General features: G+C 43.9%; 8 non-coding genes across 8 annotated transcripts; all 8 read right to left on the reverse strand.

Moving 5' to 3' along the window:
• Positions 1 to 369: 369 nt before the first annotated feature.
• On the reverse strand, positions 370 to 441 carry TRNAG-CCC (transfer RNA glycine (anticodon CCC)). The gene has a single exon. It is a non-coding gene; the product is annotated as a tRNA-Gly (tRNA).
• A 1,529-nt stretch (positions 442 to 1,970) lies between these two features.
• On the reverse strand, positions 1,971 to 2,042 carry TRNAG-UCC (transfer RNA glycine (anticodon UCC)). Its single transcript has one exon. It is a non-coding gene; the product is annotated as a tRNA-Gly (tRNA).
• Positions 2,043 to 3,565: 1,523 nt separating this feature from the next.
• Positions 3,566 to 3,637, reverse strand: TRNAG-CCC (transfer RNA glycine (anticodon CCC)). The gene has a single exon. It is a non-coding gene; the product is annotated as a tRNA-Gly (tRNA).
• A 3,124-nt stretch (positions 3,638 to 6,761) lies between these two features.
• TRNAG-CCC (transfer RNA glycine (anticodon CCC)) lies at positions 6,762 to 6,833 on the reverse strand. Its single transcript has one exon. It is a non-coding gene; the product is annotated as a tRNA-Gly (tRNA).
• Positions 6,834 to 9,958: 3,125 nt separating this feature from the next.
• Positions 9,959 to 10,030, reverse strand: TRNAG-CCC (transfer RNA glycine (anticodon CCC)). The gene has a single exon. It is a non-coding gene; the product is annotated as a tRNA-Gly (tRNA).
• A 1,529-nt stretch (positions 10,031 to 11,559) lies between these two features.
• On the reverse strand, positions 11,560 to 11,631 carry TRNAG-UCC (transfer RNA glycine (anticodon UCC)). Its single transcript has one exon. It is a non-coding gene; the product is annotated as a tRNA-Gly (tRNA).
• Positions 11,632 to 13,154: 1,523 nt separating this feature from the next.
• On the reverse strand, positions 13,155 to 13,226 carry TRNAG-CCC (transfer RNA glycine (anticodon CCC)). Its single transcript has one exon. It is a non-coding gene; the product is annotated as a tRNA-Gly (tRNA).
• A 9,518-nt stretch (positions 13,227 to 22,744) lies between these two features.
• Positions 22,745 to 22,816, reverse strand: TRNAG-CCC (transfer RNA glycine (anticodon CCC)). The gene has a single exon. It is a non-coding gene; the product is annotated as a tRNA-Gly (tRNA).
• Positions 22,817 to 24,277: the final 1,461 nt, after the last annotated feature.

A 24,277-nucleotide genomic window follows, 5' to 3' on the forward strand; every position in this document is an offset into this window, starting at 1 on the left:
CACAAAATGTTAGGGACTTTTGCCAGATTTATCGGTGGATCTTGCATATTTTTTTCAGAGGCTAGATATTGCCTAGAAATGCTTTTTAACATAGAGATGCTGGAGTTACAATGTCTGGTCGGGCCTCAGCCCTTCCATTGTTTGCCCACTGTAACAAATTTATTACCAGCACATGTGTGTTGTGACTCTGCTTTATGAAACTTATCATATATTAGGACAATGTATGTAGCAGAAGGTGCGATTGAGATGTTTGCCCACGTATTTGTTTATTTTTTTATATATGGCTGATTAATCTGTTCGTGAAATTTCCATTTTGTGACATGTTGCATTACAATATATCCTGCTTGCAGAATATATAAGTATTTTCAGTGCGTTGGCCGGGAATCGAACCCGGGTCAACTGCTTGGGAAGCAGCTATGCTCACCACTATACCACCAACGCCCTCTGATGTGTTAGCTCTCGGTTCTAAATATTACGTTGCAGAAATCAATGACTATCTTGCACCAGCTTCAATGGTGCATTTGGTTTAGATACCAACATGAGAAGCAGTAGAACGTTTTTTGCAGAGGGTAAGGAACTGGGGATTGAAACCAAGGACAAAGTTGTGCAGAAGAGAAGAAATGAAAAGCAACAGTACAAATAGTAGAAATGAGCATATATAGGCAGCATGGGAAGCAAAGCAGGGAAGAGAAAGAGAACATTCCATGAAATGCCCAGGAGATAGATAAGAGCAGAACAAAAAGGGAAGAATGAAATTCAAAGCATGCCCAGAAAGTTGTGTGAAGCTCCCACCAGTCATTTATGGTTATAATTGTGTGTCTTTACTTTCAAAGTACAGGGTTGCACCTTTCAGGATCACTCTTGTATTACACAGACACGAATAGTTGAGAAGTCTTTTCTCACATAGCTGGCACAAGCTTGCACTTTTCCTTTCTGGCTATGTGGAAATGACAGCTTGGTCCTTGGAAGGAAAATCAAGCAAAATTAGCAGAGGATGGTTTCGATCCATCGACCTCTGGGTTATGGGCCCAGCACGCTTCCGCTGCGCCACTCTGCTCCTTTGTGAAAGTGTTCTCTTCATGCAGATGAGGAGGCATTCAGAGAAGTGACGTGGGATTGGTCGGGCTCTCACCTCATTTGCCTAAGTATATCGCAAGGCATGCTGGGTGCAGAAAATCTTTATCTTCCCCTCTCACAATCAGTCACAACTGAAAGTCCAGACCCTCTTAGGCACTAGCCGTTTCAGGCCTTTAACAAGACAACAGCTCTCCGACGCTCTCTGTCTCTCTCTCTCTCTGTGATCCTAGTGCTTGCATGCTCAGTATTTGGCTTTTCCTGGGAGCCAGAGATCTACCCGGTGAGGGCTTGCCGGTATAAGGCTTTAGAGCGTTTGGGAGCGTTCGGTACATGAGAGGACGTTGGACTGGAAGCTATGCAAATTTGAAGCATCCAAACTTCCTGCTGCAGTCGGAGGCTCTTTCCATGGACATCTGCCTTTTGGATTCCTCTAAACTTGCCCTCTGATGAAACATTTTGTGAGCTGCAGTTACCTCCGACGGCTACAAGGCGGTGCTACATTCAGGTGAGGGCACAAGTATGCACAAAATGTTGGGGACTTTTGCCAGATTTATTGCTGGATCTTGCATATCTTTTTCAGAGGCTAAATATTGCCTAGGAAATGCTTTTTAACATAGAGATGCTGGAGTTAAAATGTCTGGTCGGGCCTCAGCCCTTTCATTGTCTGCCCACTGTAACATATTTTTTTACCAGTACATGTGAGTGGTGACTCTGCTTTATGAAACTTATCATATATTAGGACAATGAATATAGCAGAAGGGGCGATCGAAATGCTTGCCTACATATTTGTTTATTTTTTATATAATGGCTGATTAACCTCTTAATTATATTACCAGTTTGTGAAATGTTGCTTTAAAATATATCCTGCTTGCAGAATATATATGTATTTGTACTGCGTTGGCCGGGAATCGAACCCGGGTCAACTGCTTGGAAGGCAGCTATGCTCACCACTATACCACCAACGCCCTCTGATCTCTGCGCTCTCGGTTCTAAACATTAGGACCCTGAGTTCAATGACTATCATGCACCAGCTTCAATGGTGCATTTGGTTTAGATACCAACATGAAAAGCAATAGAAAGTTTTTGTAGAGGGTAAGGAACTGGGATTGAAACCAAGGACAAAGCTGTGCAGAAGAGAAGAATGGAAAGCAGCAATACAAATAATAGATATGAACACATAGAGGCAGCATGGGAAGCAAAGCAGGGAAGAGAAATAGAGAACATTCCATGAAATGCCCAGGAGATAGATAAGAGCAGAACAAAAAAGGGAAGAATGAAATTCAAAGCCTCCACATAAAAGTGTTTGAAGGTCCCACCAGTCATTCATGCTTATTATTGTGTGCCTTTACTTTCAAAGTACAGTGTGGAGCCTTTGACGATCCCTCTCTTGTATTTCAGCAGACACAGATAGTTGAGAAGTCTTTTCTCACATAGCTGGCACAAGCTTGCGCTTTTCCTTGCTGGTAGCGTGGAAATGACAGCTTGGTCCTTGGAAGTAAAATCAAGCAAAATTAGCAGAGGATGGTTTCGATCCATCGACCTCTGGGTTATGGGCCCAGCACGCTTCCGCTGCGCCACTCTGCTCCGTTGTGAAAGTGTTCTTTTTATGCAGATAAGGAGCATTAGGCAGAGTAGCATGGGATTGGTCTGGCTCTCACCTCATTTGCATAAGTATATCCCAAGGCATGCTGGGTGCAGAAAAACTTCATCTTCCCCTCTCACAATCAGTCATAACTGAAAGTCAGACACTCTTAGGCACTAGCCGTTTCAGGCCTTTATCAAGACAGTAGCTCTTGAACCATCTCTCTCTCGCTCTGTGATCCTAGCACTAGCATGCTCAGGATTTGGCTTTACCTGGGAGCCAGAGATATACCCGGTGAGGGCTTGCCCGGTGTGAGGCTTTTGAGCGTTTGGGAGCGTTCGGGACGTGAGTGGACGTTGGACAGGAAACTATGCGAATATGAAGCCTCCAACATTCCTGCTTCAGTGAGTGGTTCTTTCCATGGACATCTGACTCTTGGATTCCTCTCAACTTGCCTTCTGATAAAACATTTTGTGAGCAGCAGTTTCCTTCGACAGCTACAAGGTGGCGCTACATTCAGGTGAGAGCACAAGTATGCACAAAATGTTAGGGACTTTTGCCAGATTTATCGGTGGATCTTGCATATTTTTTTCAGAGGCTAGATATTGCCTAGAAATGCTTTTTAACATAGAGATGCTGGAGTTACAATGTCTGGTCGGGCCTCAGCCCTTCCATTGTTTGCCCACTGTAACAAATTTATTACCAGCACATGTGTGTTGTGACTCTGCTTTATGAAACTTATCATATATTAGGACAATGTATGTAGCAGAAGGTGCGATTGAGATGTTTGCCCACGTATTTGTTTATTTTTTTATATATGGCTGATTAATCTGTTCGTGAAATTTCCATTTTGTGACATGTTGCATTACAATATATCCTGCTTGCAGAATATATAAGTATTTTCAGTGCGTTGACCGGGAATCGAACCCGGGTCAACTGCTTGGGAAGCAGCTATGCTCACCACTATACCACCAACGCCCTCTGATGTGTTAGCTCTCGGTTCTAAATATTACGTTGCAGAAATCAATGACTATCTTGCACCAGCTTCAATGGTGCATTTGGTTTAGATACCAACATGAGAAGCAGTAGAACGTTTTTTGCAGAGGGTAAGGAACTGGGGATTGAAACCAAGGACAAAGTTGTGCAGAAGAGAAGAAATGAAAAGCAACAGTACAAATAGTAGAAATGAGCATATATAGGCAGCATGGGAAGCAAAGCAGGGAAGAGAAAGAGAACATTCCATGAAATGCCCAGGAGATAGATAAGAGCAGAACAAAAAGGGAAGAATGAAATTCAAAGCATGCCCAGAAAGTTGTGTGAAGCTCCCACCAGTCATTTTTGGTTATAATTGTGTGTCTTTACTTTCAAAGTACAGGGTTGCACCTTTCAGGATCACTCTTGTATTACACAGACACAAATAGTTGAGAAGTCTTTTCTCACATAGCTGGCACAAGCTTGCACTTTTCCTTTCTGGCTATGTGGAAATGACAGCTTGGTCCTTGGAAGGAAAATCAAGCAAAATTAGCAGAGGATGGTTTCGATCCATCGACCTCTGGGTTATGGGCCCAGCACGCTTCCGCTGCGCCACTCTGCTCCTTTGTGAAAGTGTTCTCTTCATGCAGATGAGGAGGCATTCAGAGAAGTGACGTGGGATTGGTCGGGCTCTCACCTCATTTGCCTAAGTATATCGCAAGGCATGCTGGGTGCAGAAAATCTTTATCTTCCCCTCTCACAATCAGTCACAACTGAAAGTCCAGACCCTCTTAGGCACTAGCCGTTTCAGGCCTTTAACAAGACAACAGCTCTCCGACGCTCTCTGTCTCTCTCTCTCTCTGTGATCCTAGTGCTTGCATGCTCAGTATTTGGCTTTACCTGGGAGCCAGAGATCTATCCGGTGAGGGCTTGCCGGGTATAAGGCTTTAGAGCGTTTGGGAGCGTTCGGTACATGAGAGGACGTTGGACTGGAAGCTATGCAAATTTGAAGCATCCAAACTTCCTGCTGCAGTCGGAGGCTCTTTCCATGGACATCTGCCTTTTGGATTCCTCTAAACTTGCCCTCTGATGAAACATTTTGTGAGCTGCAGTTACCTCCGACGGCTACAAGGCGGTGCTACATTCAGGTGAGGGCACAAGTATGCACAAAATGTTGGGGACTTTTGCCAGATTTATTGCTGGATCTTGCATATTTTTTTCAGAGGCTAAATATTGCCTAGGAAATGCTTTTTAACATAGAGATGCTGGAGTTAAAATGTCTGGTCGGGCCTCAGCCCTTTCATTGTCTGCCCACTGTAACATATTTTTTTACCAGCACATGTGAGTGGTGACTCTGCTTTATGTTACTTATCATATATTAGGACAATGAATATAGCAGAAGGGGCGATCGAAATGCTTGCCTACATATTTGTTTATTTTTTATATAATGGCTGATTAACCTCTTCATTATATTACCATTTTGTGAAATGTTGCTTTAAAGTATATCCTGCTTGCAGAATATATAAGTATTTGTACTGCGTTGGCCGGGAATCGAACCCGGGTCAACTGCTTGGAAGGCAGCTATGCTCACCACTATAATACCAACGCCCTCTGATCTCTGCGCTCTCGGTTCTAAACATTGGGACCCTGAGTTCAATGACTATCATGCACCAGCTTCAATGGTGCATTTGGTTTAGATACCAACATGAAAAGCAATAGAAAGTTTTTGTAGAGGGTAAGGAACTGGGATTGAAACCAAGGACAAAGCTGTGCAGAAGAGAAGAATGGAAAGCAGCAATACAAATAATAGATATGAACACATAGAGGCAGCATGGGAAGCAAAGCAGGGAAGAGAAATAGAGAACATTCCATGAAATGCCCAGGAGATAGATAAGAGCAGAACAAAAAAGGGAAGAATGAAATTCAAAGCCTCCACATAAAAGTGTTTGAAGGTCCCACCAGTCATTCATGCTTATTATTGTGTGCCTTTACTTTCAAAGTACAGTGTGGATCCTTTGACGATCCCTCTCTTGTATTTCAGCAGACACAGATAGTTGAGAAGTCTTTTCTCACATAGCTGGCACACGCTTGCGCTTTTCCTTGCTGGCAGCGTGGAAATGACAGCTTGGTCCTTGGAAGTAAAATCAAGCAAAATTAGCAGAGGATGGTTTCGATCCATCGACCTCTGGGTTATGGGCCCAGCACGCTTCCGCTGCGCCACTCTGCTCCGTTGTGAAAGTGTTCTTTTTATGCAGATAAGGAGCATTAAGCAGAGTAGCATGGGATTGGTCTGGCTCTCACCTCATTTGCATAAGTATATCCCAAGGCATGCTGGGTGCAGAAAAACTTCATCTTCCCCTCTCACAATCAGTCATAACTGAAAGTCAGACACTCTTAGGCACTAGCCGTTTCAGGCCTTTATCAAGACAGTAGCTCTTGAACCATCTCTCTCTCTCTCTGTGATCCTAGCACTAGCATGCTCAGGATTTGGCTTTACCTGGGAGCCAGAGATATACCGGGTGAGGGCTTGCCCGGTGTGAGGCTTTTGAGCGTTTGGGAGCGTTCGGGACGTGAGTGGACGTTGGACAGGAAACTATGCGAATATGAAGCCTCCAACATTCCTGCTTCAGTGAGTGGTTCTTTCCATGGACATCTGACTCTTGGATTCCTCTCAACTTGCCTTCTGATAAAACATTTTGTGAGCAGCAGTTTCCTTCGACAGCTACAAGGTGGCGCTACATTCAGGTGAGAGCACAAGTATGCACAAAATGTTAGGGACTTTTGCCAGATTTATCGGTGGATCTTGCATATTTTTTCAGAGGCTAGATATTGCCTAGAAATGCTTTTTAACATAGAGATGCTGGAGTTACAATGTCTGGTCGGGCCTCAGCCCTTCCATTGTTTGCCCACTGTAACAAATTTATTACCAGCACATGTGTGTTGTGACTCTGCTTTATGAAACTTATCATATATTAGGACAATGTATGTAGCAGAAGGTGCGATTGAGATGTTTGCCCACGTATTTGTTTATTTTTTTATATATGGCTGATTAATCTGTTCGTGAAATTTCCATTTTGTGACATGTTGCATTACAATATATCCTGCTTGCAGAATATATAAGTATTTTCAGTGCGTTGACCGGGAATCGAACCCGGGTCAACTGCTTGGGAAGCAGCTATGCTCACCACTATACCACCAACGCCCTCTGATGTGTTAGCTCTCGGTTCTAAATATTACGTTGCAGAAATCAATGACTATCTTGCACCAGCTTCAATGGTGCATTTGGTTTAGATACCAACATGAGAAGCAGTAGAACGTTTTTTGCAGAGGGTAAGGAACTGGGGATTGAAACCAAGGACAAAGTTGTGCAGAAGAGAAGAAATGAAAAGCAACAGTACAAATAGTAGAAATGAGCATATATAGGCAGCATGGGAAGCAAAGCAGGGAAGAGAAAGAGAACATTCCATGAAATGCCCAGGAGATAGATAAGAGCAGAACAAAAAGGGAAGAATGAAATTCAAAGCATGCCCAGAAAGTTGTGTGAAGCTCCCACCAGTCATTTTTGGTTATAATTGTGTGTCTTTACTTTCAAAGTACAGGGTTGCACCTTTCAGGATCACTCTTGTATTACACAGACACGAATAGTTGAGAAGTCTTTTCTCACATAGCTGGCACAAGCTTGCACTTTTCCTTTCTGGCTATGTGGAAATGACAGCTTGGTCCTTGGAAGGAAAATCAAGCAAAATTAGCAGAGGATGGTTTCGATCCATCGACCTCTGGGTTATGGGCCCAGCACGCTTCCGCTGCGCCACTCTGCTCCTTTGTGAAAGTGTTCTCTTCATGCAGATGAGGAGGCATTCAGAGAAGTGACGTGGGATTGGTCGGGCTCTCACCTCATTTGCCTAAGTATATCGCAAGGCATGCTGGGTGCAGAAAATCTTTATCTTCCCCTCTCACAATCAGTCACAACTGAAAGTCCAGACCCTCTTAGGCACTAGCCGTTTCAGGCCTTTAACAAGACAACAGCTCTCCGACGCTCTCTGTCTCTCTCTCTCTCTGTGATCCTAGTGCTTGCATGCTCAGTATTTGGCTTTACCTGGGAGCCAGAGATCTATCCGGTGAGGGCTTGCCGGGTATAAGGCTTTAGAGCGTTTGGGAGCGTTCGGTACATGAGAGGACGTTGGACTGGAAGCTATGCAAATTTGAAGCATCCAAACTTCCTGCTGCAGTCGGAGGCTCTTTCCATGGACATCTGCCTTTTGGATTCCTCTAAACTTGCCCTCTGATGAAACATTTTGTGAGCTGCAGTTACCTCCGACGGCTACAAGGCGGTGCTACATTCAGGTGAGGGCACAAGTATGCACAAAATGTTGGGGACTTTTGCCAGATTTATTGCTGGATCTTGCATATTTTTTTCAGAGGCTAAATATTGCCTAGGAAATGCTTTTTAACATAGAGATGCTGGAGTTAAAATGTCTGGTCGGGCCTCAGCCCTTTCATTGTCTGCCCACTGTAACATATTTTTTTACCAGCACATGTGAGTGGTGACTCTGCTTTATGTTACTTATCATATATTAGGACAATGAATATAGCAGAAGGGGCGATCGAAATGCTTGCCTACATATTTGTTTATTTTTTATATAATGGCTGATTAACCTCTTCATTATATTACCATTTTGTGAAATGTTGCTTTAAAGTATATCCTGCTTGCAGAATATATAAGTATTTGTACTGCGTTGGCCGGGAATCGAACCCGGGTCAACTGCTTGGAAGGCAGCTATGCTCACCACTATAATACCAACGCCCTCTGATCTCTGCGCTCTCGGTTCTAAACATTGGGACCCTGAGTTCAATGACTATCATGCACCAGCTTCAATGGTGCATTTGGTTTAGATACCAACATGAAAAGCAATAGAAAGTTTTTGTAGAGGGTAAGGAACTGGGATTGAAACCAAGGACAAAGCTGTGCAGAAGAGAAGAATGGAAAGCAGCAATACAAATAATAGATATGAACACATAGAGGCAGCATGGGAAGCAAAGCAGGGAAGAGAAATAGAGAACATTCCATGAAATGCCCAGGAGATAGATAAGAGCAGAACAAAAAAGGGAAGAATGAAATTCAAAGCCTCCACATAAAAGTGTTTGAAGGTCCCACCAGTCATTCATGCTTATTATTGTGTGCCTTTACTTTCAAAGTACAGTGTGGATCCTTTGACGATCCCTCTCTTGTATTTCAGCAGACACAGATAGTTGAGAAGTCTTTTCTCACATAGCTGGCACACGCTTGCGCTTTTCCTTGCTGGCAGCGTGGAAATGACAGCTTGGTCCTTGGAAGTAAAATCAAGCAAAATTAGCAGAGGATGGTTTCGATCCATCGACCTCTGGGTTATGGGCCCAGCACGCTTCCGCTGCGCCACTCTGCTCCGTTGTGAAAGTGTTCTTTTTATGCAGATAAGGAGCATTAAGCAGAGTAGCATGGGATTGGTCTGGCTCTCACCTCATTTGCATAAGTATATCCCAAGGCATGCTGGGTGCAGAAAAACTTCATCTTCCCCTCTCACAATCAGTCATAACTGAAAGTCAGACACTCGTAGGCACTAGCCGTTTCAGGCCTTTATCAAGACAGTAGCTCTTGAACCATCTCTCTCTCTCTCTGTGATCCTAGCACTAGCATGCTCAGGATTTGGCTTTACCTGGGAGCCAGAGATATACCGGGTGAGGGCTTGCCCGGTGTGAGGCTTTTGAGCGTTTGGGAGCGTTCGGGACGTGAGTGGACGTTGGACAGGAAACTATGCGAATATGAAGCCTCCAACATTCCTGCTTCAGTGAGTGGTTCTTTCCATGGACATCTGACTCTTGGATTCCTCTCAACTTGCCTTCTGATAAAACATTTTGTGAGCAGCAGTTTCCTTCGACAGCTACAAGGTGGCGCTACATTCAGGTGAGAGCACAAGTATGCACAAAATGTTAGGGACTTTTGCCAGATTTATCGGTGGATCTTGCATATTTTTTTCAGAGGCTAGATATTGCCTAGAAATGCTTTTTAACATAGAGATGCTGGAGTTACAATGTCTGGTCGGGCCTCAGCCCTTCCATTGTTTGCCCACTGTAACAAATTTATTACCAGCACATGTGTGTTGTGACTCTGCTTTATGAAACTTATCATATATTAGGACAATGTATGTAGCAGAAGGTGCGATTGAGATGTTTGCCCACGTATTTGTTTATTTTTTTATATATGGCTGATTAATCTGTTCGTGAAATTTCCATTTTGTGACATGTTGCATTACAATATATCCTGCTTGCAGAATATATAAGTATTTTCAGTGCGTTGGCCGGGAATCGAACCCGGGTCAACTGCTTGGGAAGCAGCTATGCTCACCACTATACCACCAACGCCCTCTGATGTGTTAGCTCTCGGTTCTAAATATTACGTTGCAGAAATCAATGACTATCTTGCACCAGCTTCAATGGTGCATTTGGTTTAGATACCAACATGAGAAGCAGTAGAACGTTTTTTGCAGAGGGTAAGGAACTGGGGATTGAAACCAAGGACAAAGTTGTGCAGAAGAGAAGAAATGAAAAGCAACAGTACAAATAGTAGAAATGAGCATATATAGGCAGCATGGGAAGCAAAGCAGGGAAGAGAAAGAGAACATTCCATGAAATGCCCAGGAGATAGATAAGAGCAGAACAAAAAGGGAAGAATGAAATTCAAAGCATGCCCAGAAAGTTGTGTGAAGCTCCCACCAGTCATTTATGGTTATAATTGTGTGTCTTTACTTTCAAAGTACAGGGTTGCACCTTTCAGGATCACTCTTGTATTACACAGACACGAATAGTTGAGAAGTCTTTTCTCACATAGCTGGCACAAGCTTGCACTTTTCCTTTCTGGCTATGTGGAAATGACAGCTTGGTCCTTGGAAGGAAAATCAAGCAAAATTAGCAGAGGATGGTTTCGATCCATCGACCTCTGGGTTATGGGCCCAGCACGCTTCCGCTGCGCCACTCTGCTCCTTTGTGAAAGTGTTCTCTTCATGCAGATGAGGAGGCATTCAGAGAAGTGACGTGGGATTGGTCGGGCTCTCACCTCATTTGCCTAAGTATATCGCAAGGCATGCTGGGTGCAGAAAATCTTTATCTTCCCCTCTCACAATCAGTCACAACTGAAAGTCCAGACCCTCTTAGGCACTAGCCGTTTCAGGCCTTTAACAAGACAACAGCTCTCCGACGCTCTCTGTCTCTCTCTCTCTCTGTGATCCTAGTGCTTGCATGCTCAGTATTTGGCTTTTCCTGGGAGCCAGAGATCTACCCGGTGAGGGCTTGCCGGTATAAGGCTTTAGAGCGTTTGGGAGCGTTCGGTACATGAGAGGACGTTGGACTGGAAGCTATGCAAATTTGAAGCATCCAAACTTCCTGCTGCAGTCGGAGGCTCTTTCCATGGACATCTGCCTTTTGGATTCCTCTAAACTTGCCCTCTGATGAAACATTTTGTGAGCTGCAGTTACCTCCGACGGCTACAAGGCGGTGCTACATTCAGGTGAGGGCACAAGTATGCACAAAATGTTGGGGACTTTTGCCAGATTTATTGCTGGATCTTGCATATCTTTTTCAGAGGCTAAATATTGCCTAGGAAATGCTTTTTAACATAGAGATGCTGGAGTTAAAATGTCTGGTCGGGCCTCAGCCCTTTCATTGTCTGCCCACTGTAACATATTTTTTTACCAGTACATGTGAGTGGTGACTCTGCTTTATGAAACTTATCATATATTAGGACAATGAATATAGCAGAAGGGGCGATCGAAATGCTTGCCTACATATTTGTTTATTTTTTATATAATGGCTGATTAACCTCTTAATTATATTACCAGTTTGTGAAATGTTGCTTTAAAATATATCCTGCTTGCAGAATATATATGTATTTGTACTGCGTTGGCCGGGAATCGAACCCGGGTCAACTGCTTGGAAGGCAGCTATGCTCACCACTATACCACCAACGCCCTCTGATCTCTGCGCTCTCGGTTCTAAACATTAGGACCCTGAGTTCAATGACTATCATGCACCAGCTTCAATGGTGCATTTGGTTTAGATACCAACATGAAAAGCAATAGAAAGTTTTTGTAGAGGGTAAGGAACTGGGATTGAAACCAAGGACAAAGCTGTGCAGAAGAGAAGAATGGAAAGCAGCAATACAAATAATAGATATGAACACATAGAGGCAGCATGGGAAGCAAAGCAGGGAAGAGAAATAGAGAACATTCCATGAAATGCCCAGGAGATAGATAAGAGCAGAACAAAAAAGGGAAGAATGAAATTCAAAGCCTCCACATAAAAGTGTTTGAAGGTCCCACCAGTCATTCATGCTTATTATTGTGTGCCTTTACTTTCAAAGTACAGTGTGGAGCCTTTGACGATCCCTCTCTTGTATTTCAGCAGACACAGATAGTTGAGAAGTCTTTTCTCACATAGCTGGCACAAGCTTGCGCTTTTCCTTGCTGGTAGCGTGGAAATGACAGCTTGGTCCTTGGAAGTAAAATCAAGCAAAATTAGCAGAGGATGGTTTCGATCCATCGACCTCTGGGTTATGGGCCCAGCACGCTTCCGCTGCGCCACTCTGCTCCGTTGTGAAAGTGTTCTTTTTATGCAGATAAGGAGCATTAGGCAGAGTAGCATGGGATTGGTCTGGCTCTCACCTCATTTGCATAAGTATATCCCAAGGCATGCTGGGTGCAGAAAAACTTCATCTTCCCCTCTCACAATCAGTCATAACTGAAAGTCAGACACTCTTAGGCACTAGCCGTTTCAGGCCTTTATCAAGACAGTAGCTCTTGAACCATCTCTCTCTCGCTCTGTGATCCTAGCACTAGCATGCTCAGGATTTGGCTTTACCTGGGAGCCAGAGATATACCCGGTGAGGGCTTGCCCGGTGTGAGGCTTTTGAGCGTTTGGGAGCGTTCGGGACGTGAGTGGACGTTGGACAGGAAACTATGCGAATATGAAGCCTCCAACATTCCTGCTTCAGTGAGTGGTTCTTTCCATGGACATCTGACTCTTGGATTCCTCTCAACTTGCCTTCTGATAAAACATTTTGTGAGCAGCAGTTTCCTTCGACAGCTACAAGGTGGCGCTACATTCAGGTGAGAGCACAAGTATGCACAAAATGTTAGGGACTTTTGCCAGATTTATCGGTGGATCTTGCATATTTTTTTCAGAGGCTAGATATTGCCTAGAAATGCTTTTTAACATAGAGATGCTGGAGTTACAATGTCTGGTCGGGCCTCAGCCCTTCCATTGTTTGCCCACTGTAACAAATTTATTACCAGCACATGTGTGTTGTGACTCTGCTTTATGAAACTTATCATATATTAGGACAATGTATGTAGCAGAAGGTGCGATTGAGATGTTTGCCCACGTATTTGTTTATTTTTTTATATATGGCTGATTAATCTGTTCGTGAAATTTCCATTTTGTGACATGTTGCATTACAATATATCCTGCTTGCAGAATATATAAGTATTTTCAGTGCGTTGACCGGGAATCGAACCCGGGTCAACTGCTTGGGAAGCAGCTATGCTCACCACTATACCACCAACGCCCTCTGATGTGTTAGCTCTCGGTTCTAAATATTACGTTGCAGAAATCAATGACTATCTTGCACCAGCTTCAATGGTGCATTTGGTTTAGATACCAACATGAGAAGCAGTAGAACGTTTTTTGCAGAGGGTAAGGAACTGGGGATTGAAACCAAGGACAAAGTTGTGCAGAAGAGAAGAAATGAAAAGCAACAGTACAAATAGTAGAAATGAGCATATATAGGCAGCATGGGAAGCAAAGCAGGGAAGAGAAAGAGAACATTCCATGAAATGCCCAGGAGATAGATAAGAGCAGAACAAAAAGGGAAGAATGAAATTCAAAGCATGCCCAGAAAGTTGTGTGAAGCTCCCACCAGTCATTTTTGGTTATAATTGTGTGTCTTTACTTTCAAAGTACAGGGTTGCACCTTTCAGGATCACTCTTGTATTACACAGACACAAATAGTTGAGAAGTCTTTTCTCACATAGCTGGCACAAGCTTGCACTTTTCCTTTCTGGCTATGTGGAAATGACAGCTTGGTCCTTGGAAGGAAAATCAAGCAAAATTAGCAGAGGATGGTTTCGATCCATCGACCTCTGGGTTATGGGCCCAGCACGCTTCCGCTGCGCCACTCTGCTCCTTTGTGAAAGTGTTCTCTTCATGCAGATGAGGAGGCATTCAGAGAAGTGACGTGGGATTGGTCGGGCTCTCACCTCATTTGCCTAAGTATATCGCAAGGCATGCTGGGTGCAGAAAATCTTTATCTTCCCCTCTCACAATCAGTCACAACTGAAAGTCCAGACCCTCTTAGGCACTAGCCGTTTCAGGCCTTTAACAAGACAACAGCTCTCCGACGCTCTCTGTCTCTCTCTCTCTCTGTGATCCTAGTGCTTGCATGCTCAGTATTTGGCTTTACCTGGGAGCCAGAGATCTATCCGGTGAGGGCTTGCCGGGTATAAGGCTTTAGAGCGTTTGGGAGCGTTCGGTACATGAGAGGACGTTGGACTGGAAGCTATGCAAATTTGAAGCATCCAAACTTCCTGCTGCAGTCGGAGGCTCTTTCCATGGACATCTGCCTTTTGGATTCCTCTAAACTTGCCCTCTGATGAAACATTTTGTGAGCTGCAGTTACCTCCGACGGCTACAAGGCGGTGCTACATTCAGGTGAGGGCACAAGTATGCACAAAATGTTGGGGACTTTTGCCAGATTTATTGCTGGATCTTGCATATTTTTTTCAGAGGCTAAATATTGCCTAGGAAATGCTTTTTAACATAGAGATGCTGGAGTTAAAATGTCTGGTCGGGCCTCAGCCCTTTCATTGTCTGCCCACTGTAACATATTTTTTTACCAGCACATGTGAGTGGTGACTCTGCTTTATGTTACTTATCATATATTAGGACAATGAATATAGCAGAAGGGGCGATCGAAATGCTTGCCTACATATTTGTTTATTTTTTATATAATGGCTGATTAACCTCTTCATTATATTACCATTTTGTGAAATGTTGCTTTAAAGTATATCCTGCTTGCAGAATATATAAGTATTTGTACTGCGTTGGCCGGGAATCGAACCCGGGTCAACTGCTTGGAAGGCAGCTATGCTCACCACTATAATACCAACGCCCTCTGATCTCTGCGCTCTCGGTTCTAAACATTGGGACCCTGAGTTCAATGACTATCATGCACCAGCTTCAATGGTGCATTTGGTTTAGATACCAACATGAAAAGCAATAGAAAGTTTTTGTAGAGGGTAAGGAACTGGGATTGAAACCAAGGACAAAGCTGTGCAGAAGAGAAGAATGGAAAGCAGCAATACAAATAATAGATATGAACACATAGAGGCAGCATGGGAAGCAAAGCAGGGAAGAGAAATAGAGAACATTCCATGAAATGCCCAGGAGATAGATAAGAGCAGAACAAAAAAGGGAAGAATGAAATTCAAAGCCTCCACATAAAAGTGTTTGAAGGTCCCACCAGTCATTCATGCTTATTATTGTGTGCCTTTACTTTCAAAGTACAGTGTGGATCCTTTGACGATCCCTCTCTTGTATTTCAGCAGACACAGATAGTTGAGAAGTCTTTTCTCACATAGCTGGCACACGCTTGCGCTTTTCCTTGCTGGCAGCGTGGAAATGACAGCTTGGTCCTTGGAAGTAAAATCAAGCAAAATTAGCAGAGGATGGTTTCGATCCATCGACCTCTGGGTTATGGGCCCAGCACGCTTCCGCTGCGCCACTCTGCTCCGTTGTGAAAGTGTTCTTTTTATGCAGATAAGGAGCATTAAGCAGAGTAGCATGGGATTGGTCTGGCTCTCACCTCATTTGCATAAGTATATCCCAAGGCATGCTGGGTGCAGAAAAACTTCATCTTCCCCTCTCACAATCAGTCATAACTGAAAGTCAGACACTCGTAGGCACTAGCCGTTTCAGGCCTTTATCAAGACAGTAGCTCTTGAACCATCTCTCTCTCTCTCTGTGATCCTAGCACTAGCATGCTCAGGATTTGGCTTTACCTGGGAGCCAGAGATATACCGGGTGAGGGCTTGCCCGGTGTGAGGCTTTTGAGCGTTTGGGAGCGTTCGGGACGTGAGTGGACGTTGGACAGGAAACTATGCGAATATGAAGCCTCCAACATTCCTGCTTCAGTGAGTGGTTCTTTCCATGGACATCTGACTCTTGGATTCCTCTGAACTTGCCTTCTGATAAAACATTTTGTGAGCAGCAGTTTCCTTCGACAGCTACAAGGTGGCGCTACATTCAGGTGAGAGCACAAGTATGCACAAAATGTTAGGGACTTTTGCCAGATTTATCGGTGGATCTTGCATATTTTTTTCAGAGGCTAGATATTGCCTAGAAATGCTTTTTAACATAGAGATGCTGGAGTTACAATGTCTGGTCGGGCCTCAGCCCTTCCATTGTTTGCCCACTATAACAAATTTATTACCAGCACATGTGTGTTGTGACTCTGCTTTATGAAACTTATCATATATTAGGACAATGTATGTAGCAGAAGGTGCGATTGAGATGTTTGCCCACGTATTTGTTTATTTTTTTATATATGGCTGATTAATCTGTTCGTGAAATTTCCATTTTGTGACATGTTGCATTACAATATATCCTGCTTGCAGAATATATAAGTATTTTCAGTGCGTTGGCCGGGAATCGAACCCGGGTCAACTGCTTGGGAAGCAGCTATGCTCACCACTATACCTCCAACGCCCTCTGATGTGTTAGCTCTCGGTTCTAAATATTACGTTGCAGAAATCAATGACTATCTTGCACCAGCTTCAATGGTGCATTTGGTTTAGATGCCAACATGAGAAGCAGTAGAACGTTTTTTGCAGAGGGTAAGGAACTGGGGATTGAAACCAAGGACAAAGTTGTGCAGAAGAGAAGAAATGAAAAGCAACAGTACAAATAGTAGAAATGAGCATATATAGGCAGCATGGGAAGCAAAGCAGGGAAGAGAAAGAGAACATTCCATGAAATGCCCAGGAGATAGATAAGAGCAGAACAAAAAGGGAAGAATGAAATTCAAAGCATGCCCAGAAAGTTGTGTGAAGCTCCCACCAGTCATTTTTGGTTATAATTGTGTGTCTTTACTTTCAAAGTACAGGGTTGCACCTTTCAGGATCACTCTTGTATTACACAGACACAAATAGTTGAGAAGTCTTTTCTCACATAGCTGGCACAAGCTTGCACTTTTCCTTTCTGGCTATGTGGAAATGACAGCTTGGTCCTTGGAAGGAAAATCAAGCAAAATTAGCAGAGGATGGTTTCGATCCATCGACCTCTGGGTTATGGGCCCAGCACGCTTCTGCTGCGCCACTCTGCTCCTTTGTGAAAGTGTTCTCTTCATGCAGATGAGGAGGCATTCAGAGAAGTGACGTGGGATTGGTCGGGCTCTCACCTCATTTGCCTAAGTATATCGCAAGGCATGCTGGGTGCAGAAAATCTTTATCTTCCCCTCTCACAATCAGTCACAACTGAAAGTCCAGACCCTCTTAGGCACTAGCCGTTTCAGGCCTTTAACAAGACAACAGCTCTCCGACGCTCTCTGTCTCTCTCTCTCTCTGTGATCCTAGTGCTTGCATGCTCAGTATTTGGCTTTACCTGGGAGCCAGAGATCTATCCGGTGAGGGCTTGCCGGGTATAAGGCTTTAGAGCGTTTGGGAGCGTTCGGTACATGAGAGGACGTTGGACTGGAAGCTATGCAAATTTGAAGCATCCAAACTTCCTGCTGCAGTCGGAGGCTCTTTCCATGGACATCTGCCTTTTGGATTCCTCTAAACTTGCCCTCTGATGAAACATTTTGTGAGCTGCAGTTACCTCCGACGGCTACAAGGCGGTGCTACATTCAGGTGAGGGCACAAGTATGCACAAAATGTTGGGGACTTTTGCCAGATTTATTGCTGGATCTTGCATATTTTTTTCAGAGGCTAAATATTGCCTAGGAAATGCTTTTTAACATAGAGATGCTGGAGTTAAAATGTCTGGTCGGGCCTCAGCCCTTTCATTGTCTGCCCACTGTAACATATTTTTTTACCAGCACATGTGAGTGGTGACTCTGCTTTATGTTACTTATCATATATTAGGACAATGAATATAGCAGAAGGGGCGATCGAAATGCTTGCCTACATATTTGTTTATTTTTTATATAATGGCTGATTAACCTCTTCATTATATTACCATTTTGTGAAATGTTGCTTTAAAGTATATCCTGCTTGCAGAATATATAAGTATTTGTACTGCGTTGGCCGGGAATCGAACCCGGGTCAACTGCTTGGAAGGCAGCTATGCTCACCACTATAATACCAACGCCCTCTGATCTCTGCGCTCTCGGTTCTAAACATTGGGACCCTGAGTTCAATGACTATCATGCACCAGCTTCAATGGTGCATTTGGTTTAGATACCAACATGAAAAGCAATAGAAAGTTTTTGTAGAGGGTAAGGAACTGGGATTGAAACCAAGGACAAAGCTGTGCAGAAGAGAAGAATGGAAAGCAGCAATACAAATAATAGATATGAACACATAGAGGCAGCATGGGAAGCAAAGCAGGGAAGAGAAATAGAGAACATTCCATGAAATGCCCAGGAGATAGATAAGAGCAGAACAAAAAAGGGAAGAATGAAATTCAAAGCCTCCACATAAAAGTGTTTGAAGGTCCCACCAGTCATTCATGCTTATTATTGTGTGCCTTTACTTTCAAAGTACAGTGTGGATCCTTTGACGATCCCTCTCTTGTATTTCAGCAGACACAGATAGTTGAGAAGTCTTTTCTCACATAGCTGGCACACGCTTGCGCTTTTCCTTGCTGGCAGCGTGGAAATGACAGCTTGGTCCTTGGAAGTAAAATCAAGCAAAATTAGCAGAGGATGGTTTCGATCCATCGACCTCTGGGTTATGGGCCCAGCACGCTTCCGCTGCGCCACTCTGCTCCGTTGTGAAAGTGTTCTTTTTATGCAGATAAGGAGCATTAAGCAGAGTAGCATGGGATTGGTCTGGCTCTCACCTCATTTGCATAAGTATATCCCAAGGCATGCTGGGTGCAGAAAAACTTCATCTTCCCCTCTCACAATCAGTCATAACTGAAAGTCAGACACTCGTAGGCACTAGCCGTTTCAGGCCTTTATCAAGACAGTAGCTCTTGAACCATCTCTCTCTCTCTCTGTGATCCTAGCACTAGCATGCTCAGGATTTGGCTTTACCTGGGAGCCAGAGATATACCGGGTGAGGGCTTGCCCGGTGTGAGGCTTTTGAGCGTTTGGGAGCGTTCGGGACGTGAGTGGACGTTGGACAGGAAACTATGCGAATATGAAGCCTCCAACATTCCTGCTTCAGTGAGTGGTTCTTTCCATGGACATCTGACTCTTGGATTCCTCTGAACTTGCCTTCTGATAAAACATTTTGTGAGCAGCAGTTTCCTTCGACAGCTACAAGGTGGCGCTACATTCAGGTGAGAGCACAAGTATGCACAAAATGTTAGGGACTTTTGCCAGATTTATCGGTGGATCTTGCATATTTTTTTCAGAGGCTAGATATTGCCTAGAAATGCTTTTTAACATAGAGATGCTGGAGTTACAATGTCTGGTCGGGCCTCAGCCCTTCCATTGTTTGCCCACTATAACAAATTTATTACCAGCACATGTGTGTTGTGACTCTGCTTTATGAAACTTATCATATATTAGGACAATGTATGTAGCAGAAGGTGCGATTGAGATGTTTGCCCACGTATTTGTTTATTTTTTTATATATGGCTGATTAATCTGTTCGTGAAATTTCCATTTTGTGACATGTTGCATTACAATATATCCTGCTTGCAGAATATATAAGTATTTTCAGTGCGTTGGCCGGGAATCGAACCCGGGTCAACTGCTTGGGAAGCAGCTATGCTCACCACTATACCTCCAACGCCCTCTGATGTGTTAGCTCTCGGTTCTAAATATTACGTTGCAGAAATCAATGACTATCTTGCACCAGCTTCAATGGTGCATTTGGTTTAGATGCCAACATGAGAAGCAGTAGAACGTTTTTTGCAGAGGGTAAGGAACTGGGGATTGAAACCAAGGACAAAGTTGTGCAGAAGAGAAGAAATGAAAAGCAACAGTACAAATAGTAGAAATGAGCATATATAGGCAGCATGGGAAGCAAAGCAGGGAAGAGAAAGAGAACATTCCATGAAATGCCCAGGAGATAGATAAGAGCAGAACAAAAAGGGAAGAATGAAATTCAAAGCATGCCCAGAAAGTTGTGTGAAGCTCCCACCAGTCATTTTTGGTTATAATTGTGTGTCTTTACTTTCAAAGTACAGGGTTGCACCTTTCAGGATCACTCTTGTATTACACAGACACGAATAGTTGAGAAGTCTTTTCTCACATAGCTGGCACAAGCTTGCACTTTTCCTTTCTGGCTATGTGGAAATGACAGCTTGGTCCTTGGAAGGAAAATCAAGCAAAATTAGCAGAGGATGGTTTCGATCCATCGACCTCTGGGTTATGGGCCCAGCACGCTTCCGCTGCGCCACTCTGCTCCTTTGTGAAAGTGTTCTCTTCATGCAGATGAGGAGGCATTCAGAGAAGTGACGTGGGATTGGTCGGGCTCTCACCTCATTTGCCTAAGTATATCGCAAGGCATGCTGGGTGCAGAAAATCTTTATCTTCCCCTCTCACAATCAGTCACAACTGAAAGTCCAGACCCTCTTAGGCACTAGCCGTTTCAGGCCTTTAACAAGACAACAGCTCTCCGACGCTCTCTGTCTCTCTCTCTCTCTGTGATCCTAGTGCTTGCATGCTCAGTATTTGGCTTTACCTGGGAGCCAGAGATCTATCCGGTGAGGGCTTGCCGGGTATAAGGCTTTAGAGCGTTTGGGAGCGTTCGGTACATGAGAGGACGTTGGACTGGAAGCTATGCAAATTTGAAGCATCCAAACTTCCTGCTGCAGTCGGAGGCTCTTTCCATGGACATCTGCCTTTTGGATTCCTCTAAACTTGCCCTCTGATGAAACATTTTGTGAGCTGCAGTTACCTCCGACGGCTACAAGGCGGTGCTACATTCAGGTGAGGGCACAAGTATGCACAAAATGTTGGGGACTTTTGCCAGATTTATTGCTGGATCTTGCATATTTTTTTCAGAGGCTAAATATTGCCTAGGAAATGCTTTTTAACATAGAGATGCTGGAGTTAAAATGTCTGGTCGGGCCTCAGCCCTTTCATTGTCTGCCCACTGTAACATATTTTTTTACCAGCACATGTGAGTGGTGACTCTGCTTTATGTTACTTATCATATATTAGGACAATGAATATAGCAGAAGGGGCGATCGAAATGCTTGCCTACATATTTGTTTATTTTTTATATAATGGCTGATTAACCTCTTCATTATATTACCATTTTGTGAAATGTTGCTTTAAAGTATATCCTGCTTGCAGAATATATAAGTATTTGTACTGCGTTGGCCGGGAATCGAACCCGGGTCAACTGCTTGGAAGGCAGCTATGCTCACCACTATAATACCAACGCCCTCTGATCTCTGCGCTCTCGGTTCTAAACATTGGGACCCTGAGTTCAATGACTATCATGCACCAGCTTCAATGGTGCATTTGGTTTAGATACCAACATGAAAAGCAATAGAAAGTTTTTGTAGAGGGTAAGGAACTGGGATTGAAACCAAGGACAAAGCTGTGCAGAAGAGAAGAATGGAAAGCAGCAATACAAATAATAGATATGAACACATAGAGGCAGCATGGGAAGCAAAGCAGGGAAGAGAAATAGAGAACATTCCATGAAATGCCCAGGAGATAGATAAGAGCAGAACAAAAAAGGGAAGAATGAAATTCAAAGCCTCCACATAAAAGTGTTTGAAGGTCCCACCAGTCATTCATGCTTATTATTGTGTGCCTTTACTTTCAAAGTACAGTGTGGATCCTTTGACGATCCCTCTCTTGTATTTCAGCAGACACAGATAGTTGAGAAGTCTTTTCTCACATAGCTGGCACACGCTTGCGCTTTTCCTTGCTGGCAGCGTGGAAATGACAGCTTGGTCCTTGGAAGTAAAATCAAGCAAAATTAGCAGAGGATGGTTTCGATCCATCGACCTCTGGGTTATGGGCCCAGCACGCTTCCGCTGCGCCACTCTGCTCCGTTGTGAAAGTGTTCTTTTTATGCAGATAAGGAGCATTAAGCAGAGTAGCATGGGATTGGTCTGGCTCTCACCTCATTTGCATAAGTATATCCCAAGGCATGCTGGGTGCAGAAAAACTTCATCTTCCCCTCTCACAATCAGTCATAACTGAAAGTCAGACACTCTTAGGCACTAGCCGTTTCAGGCCTTTATCAAGACAGTAGCTCTTGAACCATCTCTCTCTCTCTCTGTGATCCTAGCACTAGCATGCTCAGGATTTGGCTTTACCTGGGAGCCAGAGATATACCGGGTGAGGGCTTGCCCGGTGTGAGGCTTTTGAGCGTTTGGGAGCGTTCGGGACGTGAGTGGACGTTGGACAGGAAACTATGCGAATATGAAGCCTCCAACATTCCTGCTTCAGTGAGTGGTTCTTTCCATGGACATCTGACTCTTGGATTCCTCTCAACTTGCCTTCTGATAAAACATTTTGTGAGCAGCAGTTTCCTTCGACAGCTACAAGGTGGCGCTACATTCAGGTGAGAGCACAAGTATGCACAAAATGTTAGGGACTTTTGCCAGATTTATCGGTGGATCTTGCATATTTTTTCAGAGGCTAGATATTGCCTAGAAATGCTTTTTAACATAGAGATGCTGGAGTTACAATGTCTGGTCGGGCCTCAGCCCTTCCATTGTTTGCCCACTGTAACAAATTTATTACCAGCACATGTGTGTTGTGACTCTGCTTTATGAAACTTATCATATATTAGGACAATGTATGTAGCAGAAGGTGCGATTGAGATGTTTGCCCACGTATTTGTTTATTTTTTTATATATGGCTGATTAATCTGTTCGTGAAATTTCCATTTTGTGACATGTTGCATTACAATATATCCTGCTTGCAGAATATATAAGTATTTTCAGTGCGTTGACCGGGAATCGAACCCGGGTCAACTGCTTGGGAAGCAGCTATGCTCACCACTATACCACCAACGCCCTCTGATGTGTTAGCTCTCGGTTCTAAATATTACGTTGCAGAAATCAATGACTATCTTGCACCAGCTTCAATGGTGCATTTGGTTTAGATACCAACATGAGAAGCAGTAGAACGTTTTTTGCAGAGGGTAAGGAACTGGGGATTGAAACCAAGGACAAAGTTGTGCAGAAGAGAAGAAATGAAAAGCAACAGTACAAATAGTAGAAATGAGCATATATAGGCAGCATGGGAAGCAAAGCAGGGAAGAGAAAGAGAACATTCCATGAAATGCCCAGGAGATAGATAAGAGCAGAACAAAAAGGGAAGAATGAAATTCAAAGCATGCCCAGAAAGTTGTGTGAAGCTCCCACCAGTCATTTTTGGTTATAATTGTGTGTCTTTACTTTCAAAGTACAGGGTTGCACCTTTCAGGATCACTCTTGTATTACACAGACACGAATAGTTGAGAAGTCTTTTCTCACATAGCTGGCACAAGCTTGCACTTTTCCTTTCTGGCTATGTGGAAATGACAGCTTGGTCCTTGGAAGGAAAATCAAGCAAAATTAGCAGAGGATGGTTTCGATCCATCGACCTCTGGGTTATGGGCCCAGCACGCTTCCGCTGCGCCACTCTGCTCCTTTGTGAAAGTGTTCTCTTCATGCAGATGAGGAGGCATTCAGAGAAGTGACGTGGGATTGGTCGGGCTCTCACCTCATTTGCCTAAGTATATCGCAAGGCATGCTGGGTGCAGAAAATCTTTATCTTCCCCTCTCACAATCAGTCACAACTGAAAGTCCAGACCCTCTTAGGCACTAGCCGTTTCAGGCCTTTAACAAGACAACAGCTCTCCGACGCTCTCTGTCTCTCTCTCTCTCTGTGATCCTAGTGCTTGCATGCTCAGTATTTGGCTTTACCTGGGAGCCAGAAATCTATCCGGTGAGGGCTTGCCGGGTATAAGGCTTTAGAGCGTTTGGGAGCGTTCGGTACATGAGAGGACGTTGGACTGGAAGCTATGCAAATTTGAAGCATCCAAACTTCCTGCTGCAGTCGGAGGCTCTTTCCATGGACATCTGCCTTTTGGATTCCTCTAAACTTGCCCTCTGATGAAACATTTTGTGAGCTGCAGTTACCTCCGACGGCTACAAGGCGGTGCTACATTCAGGTGAGGGCACAAGTATGCACAAAATGTTGGGGACTTTTGCCAGATTTATTGCTGGATCTTGCATATTTTTTTCAGAGGCTAAATATTGCCTAGGAAATGCTTTTTAACATAGAGATGCTGGAGTTAAAATGTCTGGTCGGGCCTCAGCCCTTTCATTGTCTGCCCACTGTAACATATTTTTTTACCAGCACATGTGAGTGGTGACTCTGCTTTATGCTACTTATCATATATTAGGAATATGAATATAGCAGAAGGGGCGATCGAAATGCTTGCCTACATATTTGTTTATTTTTTATATAATGGCTGATTAACCTCTTCA

The sequence above is a fragment of the Lissotriton vulgaris genome, chromosome 9, assembly GCF_964263255.1.
Source record: "Lissotriton vulgaris chromosome 9, aLisVul1.2, whole genome shotgun sequence".
Taxonomy (NCBI): Eukaryota; Metazoa; Chordata; class Amphibia; order Caudata; family Salamandridae; genus Lissotriton; species Lissotriton vulgaris.